This window comes from Atta cephalotes (genome assembly GCF_000143395.1).
Source record: "Atta cephalotes unplaced genomic scaffold scaffold00007, whole genome shotgun sequence".
In the NCBI taxonomy this organism is placed as follows: Eukaryota; Metazoa; Arthropoda; class Insecta; order Hymenoptera; family Formicidae; genus Atta; species Atta cephalotes.
Window position 1 is genome coordinate 1,816,147 of NW_012130071.1, and position 8,423 is coordinate 1,824,569.

An 8,423-nucleotide genomic window follows, 5' to 3' on the forward strand; every position below is an offset into this window, starting at 1 on the left:
TACTACTACTACTACACACTACTACTACTACACTACTACACTACACTACTACTACTACTACACTACTACTACTACACTAACTACACACACACACACACGACACACACACACACACACACACACACACACACACACACACACACACACACACACACACACCTCATATAAATTAATTTCTCTAATTGAATATAAAAATATTTGAAAATCGGAAAGATATTTTAAAGATTAAGCATGTTTATGTTAATAAGCTGTTGTATAGAGGATTTTTCTGTTTTCTATTAATATCTTTTCAGAAATACATAATATAGCGAATAAACATATGTAAAATAAAAAAAATGAGTATAAGAAGGACAGAGCCGCGATTAATCCTTTTATTTTCGGAAGCAGCCGCGGAGTGAACGTGCGTGAAATATGCAGCGAATTAGTTCTCTTCCGCGTGTCTGTCGACCTCGTTATTTACTCTTATCTGTACATAAGAGCTAGTAGTTACTTTTGGGTCGACGGCGCCGGCGATTTTTCATTTTCACCCCGGCATTTCTACCCTCATCGACTTACTACTATCTCGACTTGCACTATTTTCGCTCGCCCGAAAACAGATCCTTTCCTACTGTCGATGTATAATGCGTAGTACCAAGAAGCTTACTCCTACACAATAGGCATTCAAGAACATTTTGGAATATTTTTTAAAAATTTCCTTAATATTATTCGGATATTGTAAATCATTCAGATATTCTGGATGGATTTTAAGTTCTTTTAAATTTCTTGATATTTTTTAGATGTGAGTTCTGTCAAATATTTCTCTAACTTTGTTATTTAACAAACATATTAAATATTCGTCTACATATTATAGATATTCTTTGAGAATAGAATATCCTAATAGATTCCACAGAATTCATGCTGTGCGTGATTCTATACGCATTTTTCTTTCTCTGCGAAGAATATTTTTAAGAAAAGTTTATTCCGCCACAGAACGACGCTTACAGCTGACATTCTTCCCGAAGCGCCTTTCCTCGTGCAAAGTTATCGACGTAGCATGGCATAAAAGCTTCACCATACATTCTCCACGCACTTTTCCCCGTTAATGTTCACGGCACGTCGCGACATGCCACAAAGATTACGCATTACTCTGTGAACTGGTATTGTAAAATGTTTTTTCTTTCCCAACCCCCTCGATCGGCTTCTCTGTTTCTTCTGCTGGGTCGACTGCGAGGACTCGCATTAAAGTCGTTTCTTTTCTGTTTCTCGTTCTCTTCTTCGTTTCCTTCTCTCTCTCTTGAAAAAGCATAACTATTAGTCGTACTTGCGCGCAGTTGAAGAACTATCGATCGCGCAATTAGCATCTGTTATTAAGAAGAAACGGACAGCAGTTGATTGTGTATCAAAGTACCGAAGATAAGGATGTTTTTACATGATGCAACATGTTTGTCTTCTCTTATTAATCCCTTCAATGTCGAGTCTTTATTGATTGTAAGAGAAAATGTCTATTTATCAAGCAGTTTTTCTATATTTCACACACTAGAAACTTTTATTATTAAAATAATTTTCAATAATTATTTCAATTAATTATTGACAAAATTATTAAAAGAATTTTCATATTTATAATGCTTGCCATGTCGTAAATTGCATTTCTCTCTGCATTTAATTTTTACTTATTAAATGAATTGTTTTAAATGTTGATTCATTCGGAAAATGGTAAATTACGCATATTCAATATTTCTAACTAATACAGTGTGTGTGATTTGATTTGAGAAAGCACAGTGTCAATCATTCATTCTATCTTTAACCATTTATTGATTTTGTTTCCAAGAAGTAGGCAACGCGAAAAGGAAACGCCACTCTATTATCTGCTATCGCCATTTTCAAGCAAAATATAAGCACGAGACACATTTTACGAGAGACATTACTTTTATAATGTCCATAATAAAACATCATGCAATATATCTATACATATAATATTCACGTAATGTGTAACTTTGCTACTTTTTATAATTTTTCAAATCATAACTTTCAGGCGGATTTAATCCTAATCGGTATTCACGAATTTAATGGACCCGGATATTTTCTTCTACTACGTTGTGAAAATTTGTTTATAACAAATATTTTTCATAGTTTTACATAATTTTAAATTATGTAATCTTATTCCTCGAATATTGATTATTAAAATAAAAAAAAATCATTATGTTAGTTATGTTAACTTTATGTAAAAATACATTAATTTAAAGTACATTGGATATACGAATACCAATTAAAGCGGAGCGAATACTAATTAGAATTAATTCATATAATTTCTATAGACATGATGTTCGAGAAACTGTATCACATCATGCTTGTTTCTATATTGTCAAGCCCCAATTTCTCGTAGAATCTTCGCAGATATACTGCACAAGACATGCTAGGAATGCGAACGATCAGCGTCAGCAAGAAAGTGGCGCGCAGAATTTGCGAACGACTTTTCGCGGAAGCGTCTCTCGTTTGGATGACTGTCGAGTTAAGACCTGCTATCAACATTCACGTTCCAGGATATACATCTTCTGTCGTGTCAAAAAAATGCTAGGAAGTTATGTAGTGTCAAGAGTCGCATGTTCTTGGAGTGTGCAGACTAAAAAGGCAATACTTGATAATATACATATATCAAAGTCACTGCTATATAAGTAATGTGGAATAACAAGAATAACGGTAAAATATAGAGATCAAATTTGAAAAACATCAGTACTCTTATTGATTTAAAATAAAAAGCAAAGAATAAAAAACAAAATGAAAGATATCGTTAGAATATGATAATATTCTAATAGTCCTCATTTCATTAAAATAATATGGAAGTCACATTCAAGTAAAACATTTTGCTGAATAAAGAATATGAATAAATAACGAAGTTTTTTTTCTTACTCAATATTAAATGTACAATTCGCGCATATAAACTTGAGTAGTATTCCAATAGAAATCGATTCTTTTAAATATTTATGTACCAATTTAATAATAAATAAAGTTATGACAACATAGAAAGAACAATATAACTGAAAATTTAGATACGCTGAAAATAATTTTGTTAAACTATCAAAATAATTGTGTAGAAAACTCAAGCATGATAAGCATGCTGCAAGAAGTTTTGACGTTCTGTTTGAGCATCCTACATAATTATTTTGATAATTCAACTAAACTTTTGATCTGTATCTATCTTTTTAGATATTTTTAAAAAATTGTTCTTTCTGAAAGTAATTAGATTTTCTTTAAATCATTTTTTTTTAAATTAATTCTAATTTATAAATATAATCTAAAAAACATCTTTTTTTGATGCATTATAAGATAGATCGAAGAATTTTTATAGACATATTATATTTATAAATTGGAACCAATTTTTCTTTAACTTGATTTGATTTGCGAAAAATATAATTATTTCATAGAAAAAACCAGTTAAGTCACGGAACTTCTCAAGTATGTGTAATTATAATAAAAATCACCTTTAATATTTCGAAAAAATTCTCATATGATGGCATCTGTCCTTCATTTATCTTATATAATGCCTATAAATATCTTTTTTGTATCGTAAGATAAATCACGAAGAACACCATATAAGAATCTTTTCGAAATATTAAAGTATTAACCCTTATTACAGTGTTACATATACTTGAGAAGCTTCACGATTTAAATACAACAGTATAAGCCAGCTTTACACTTAGAATTTTCTTGCAAGCGTCATGTTGTTCTTAATAATAGTTTGTTCTTGTTGTGTATAACAATGAAATATTTTGTGGCAAGCATAACTTGTATGCGCGTGTCTTAGTCTAACGTCAATGAATGCATTATTTTATAAAGTTTACTTTGTTGGAAAGCTATAAATAAAGACAAGCATAGATGTAAATCAATCAATGCGAGCCAACACAAGTTAGGCGTGTGTGAAATCGTATACTTTATTCTTGAGAAAAATTGACAAACGTTTCAATTCTTTCGATTGGGTCTCCCTTAGTGTAAAAATAAAAATAAAATCGGTGATGCATAAATTTAATAAAAGATGCGATATGAAGCAAATTGAAGTATCGTGTATGTTAACACACATTCATAATTTGAGTTAGATACGACAGACAGCATTATTTTCATTTTACGAATATGTGTTAACACACGATACTTACTTCAATTTACTTCATATCGCATCTTTTATTAAATTTATACATCACCGATTTTATTTTTACATAGAGGAAGATCCAATGGAAAAGGTTGAAACGTTTGTTAATTTTTCTCAAGAATAAAATATACGATACGAAGAATAAAATATTTCGCACACGCCTAACCTGTATTGGCTCGCATTGGTTTACATCTATCCTTGGATTTATTGTAGCCAATACCAAGATTGATAATTATATAAATAAAAAGAAATGTTGAAGATATCAAATATTCTATACACCACAGAAACAAAAAATTTTTTCTATAATATTTATGTAGAGAAGATGGAAAGTGATAGAGAAAATAAACTCGATTGCAGATTTTCGAAAAAATAAAGCCACGAGCATCTGTTGCAGCTTCTAGGCATGTCAATCAAGCAGAGAGAATCGATAAGCAATATCGCGGTTCGGTGATTGACCCGCAGCCACGCTGCGTCTACCGAAATTGCATACCACATGCATTCCCCACTTCACCTTTTTTTTATGATGCCTCATGACTGTACATCGCAGCGTTTTGTTTCAATATTTTTGGCCATCATTTTTAGATTTATTTGGTTGAGCCATCCCGCGTTTATAAAAGTACAAGTAATAAAAAAATTGAGTTTACTATACAATCTTCCCTCATAAATCCATAAAACAGAAACTTTAAAAATTTGAGACTTGGTAAAATAATTGGATAAAGTTACAAAAGATCCAATTTATCCAAAAAAAATATATAGGTGATCTGAAATTCCTGCATTCGGAGTACAGGACATGGATACTTTATGCTAAAAGAAACAATTTTTTCCCTTTGTAAAATTGCATCTGACAAGTAGTTTATGTAGGAGAGTAGATTGAAATTATAGGAATTCTTTGTAGATTGGACACCCTTAGCATTTTTGCTTATAACTCAGATGAGAATCAACATATCGTTGATATCAAGATACTGTCTGAAAGCTGAGGTTAATAGCTACATTGTGAAAAAAAAATCATTGGGTTTAGTAGATTTTTTTTTATACCCAATTCAAAAAAAAAGGTTCAAAAACGACCCCTTCAAAATTTTTAATGTAGGTTGGATACTCCCCCAAAAAAACGCTAAAAATGCTCAAGTAAAAACTCAAGTAAAAATACAATGTTTACAAAATTTATGAAATTTCTTCAATTTATTAATTGGTTTCAGTTGATTTGAACATGAAAAAAAAATGAAAATTTGAATGAAAATAGGCTTTGAAGAGGAAAAATTAATAAAAATTGGAATGAAAATTTTAATGAAATGACATCATATTGATATGAATCCATATCGGAATTGCAATTTAAGCATGTGTAAACGCTATAACGTATATCAGCACAACTTTCGACAATTCATCATCAGATGCTGCCAAAATATCAGGTACTTCGGCTGTAAATTTGGCGACATATCGGAGCAAATTAGTTCGACTGATTTTGTATGCAGCTGCAATACTTTTCTTCGATCTTTTGTCTTTAATTGCGTTAAGCAAGGCATCATAATCGGTAATACCGTGTTCAGTTGAACTCTTTTTTGCCATACTAAAAATGTGGAAAAAATCACAAAAATTTCACTAAAATACAATGAAAACCCTAACTTTGAACTCAATTTGGAAAAAAATCATCGAAAATTTCATTAAAATGCAATAAAAATATTTTTTATTTCACTTAATAAGAATTCCGAACATCAAAAAATTATAAACAATTACGTCGTATCGTCGAAAAATGAAAAAAAATGGGTGTCCAACCTATAAAGAAAAAAAGTGTCCAACCTACAAAATTGTCGACGTTTAGAAGTGCATTGAAAAAAAAATTCAGTTCATGATTTGTTCGGAATTCTTTTTATATTATGAAAATACAAAAAAAATGGAGCACAGTACATATATTCACCTTTAAATTTTCGATAAAAATTATTCAATTTATAATCTTAGTAAAAAATGGGAATCTTAATTTTCACTTTTTTTTCGATGTTTTTTTCACAATTTGTTTGGCACAGAAATCTGTGGCGCGTCTTTTCGCTCCAAAATCACATAAAAAATAAAGTTTAGTATTTTAGAGTCGATGAGTCGGAGTTTTGATGTTTCCACTGCAAATATTCGAAATGTCAAGGGGTGTCCAAAGGGGTCTACAAAGATGTCCAATTTACAAAGAACTCCCCTACGAATAAACATAAAAATTATTTATCGTATATAATTTTATTCCAGGAAAAAATTGTTTTAGCACAAACCACAACTTTTTTCTTTAGCAAAATTGCATCCGATAAGTAATTTATGCAGGAGAGTAGGTTGAAGTTAACAAATCAGCAAAAATTATTTATCGGACACAATTTTGCTAAAGGAAAAAGTTGTTTGTTTTAGCATAAAGTATTATATTCTCCTATTATATTCCGAATGCGGGAATTTCGGATCATCCTTATATATATATATATATTGTACATATGGTATACAGAGTATTTCATTTTAAGTGATATTTTAAGTGATATTTTAAGTGATATCGATTATCTCACGAATCGATGATTTTATTGAAAAATTTTTCGAATCAAAATGCATGGCTTGAAGGGGGATACATGATGGAAATGTAGACTTAACCTTGAATGATCTTGTTAAAATCAGATGAAGGTCATTAATGTTTTTTTAAATAGAAACCCCTGTTGCAACAATATTGCAAAAATATTGCGAAATATTACTAAAAATATTAAAAATATTACAATATTTCAGTAACATTGCAAGCAACATTGCAGCAAAATAATGCTGCAGCAAATAAAAATGTCCGTTTTAAAAATATTGATACATAATGTTGCAATTTTACATAATATATGCAATATTTTGCTCATAGGAGGAATACTTGTAATATTATTGCAGAAATTTGTTGCATTGTAATAATGCAACTCTCTCCTCCTACGCATGCACATATGGATAATGCCGGCGGTACTGTAACTTTCAAACTCCATAATTCGGAAAATACTCAATGAAACGTAACTTTATTATAATATTTTGGAAAGCTCTCGAGATAAGTTACAAGAATAAGTAATAAAAAATATTTCCATTGAAAAAAACATTAATGATCTTGATCTGATTTTGATAAGATCGCTCAAGATCAAGTCCACATCATGTGTCCCCCTTCAAGCCATGCAACTTTTATTCGAAAAATTTTTCAATAAAATCATCGATTCGCGAGATAATCAACCATATCATTTAAAATAAACACCTTATATATACAGGGTACGTCAAAATCCAGACAAATCGAACAATTTCTTTAAACAAAATATTTTTAATGAAAAATTAAATATTATATTACAAAAAATTCTTTTACATGGCACTTAGAAATCTCTGTAGAGCAAAATTATTCGATATACCATATCTCTCATTAGCTTGAATGGTGACCTCTAGTCTCGGTCTGAAGCGTTCATACGCATGTTGTAATGTAGCGCTGTCCATGCCGACGAATGCTGCCTCAATAGCAGTCATTAATGATGTCATATTGAGATGCCGAGACTTGTTTGTGACATTTTCTTCAACTACGCTCCATACGTAGTAATCCAAGAAATTTAATCTAGGCTGTTGGGAGGCCAGAATAAGAGCCGAGGCAACTCGGCTTGTCTTGGCAGCCTCAGAGAGCTTCTGTCATATCTTTAATGTGTACGATTTGTATCGAATTGCTTCCTCGGCAATTCGACGCATTGTTGGTTCGCTTACATCAACAATCGATGCTAATTTTCGCAACGATTGCCCTGGGTCATTTGAAATCAGCGCTTGAGCCTTTTCAACGACTGTGGAGGTCCTCACGGTGCGTTCTTTCGCGTGACTCTTCCTGACTGACAAACTGGAACCTTTGTTGGACTGTTCTAAAGCCAGTATATTTTATCACAACATCATAAACAATTGATCTCTATTCAAAGAACCGAATTATTTCCGTTGCGCAGCGCAAAGATCTCTGATGATCGTGATTATATTCCGCACTTAATTTCAACATTGCAACCATTTTGAATCAGTCAACTAGTAAGAAAATGGTGATCATTTTGAACATCTCTCATAAACAAGTCAACATTTATTTATTCAGACACATCACATACGCAAATACATGTAGATGCATGCGCGCACACACACACACACACACACACACACACACACACACACACACACACACACACACACACACACACACACACACACACACACACACACACGACGACGACGAACTAAACGTAACGTACGTACGTACGTAACCTACTACGTACGTACGTTAGTTAAGTAACGTACGTACGGTACTAACGTAGTTAAC

The 8,423-nt window shown here is 31.7% G+C and overlaps 1 protein-coding gene across 1 annotated transcript in view; it reads left to right on the forward strand.

The window, feature by feature from the left end:
• Window positions 1–8,423, forward strand: part of LOC105626977 (acetylcholine receptor subunit alpha-like) — a 286,825-nt gene that overhangs the window by 212,896 nt on the left and 65,506 nt on the right. The window lies entirely within an intron of this gene.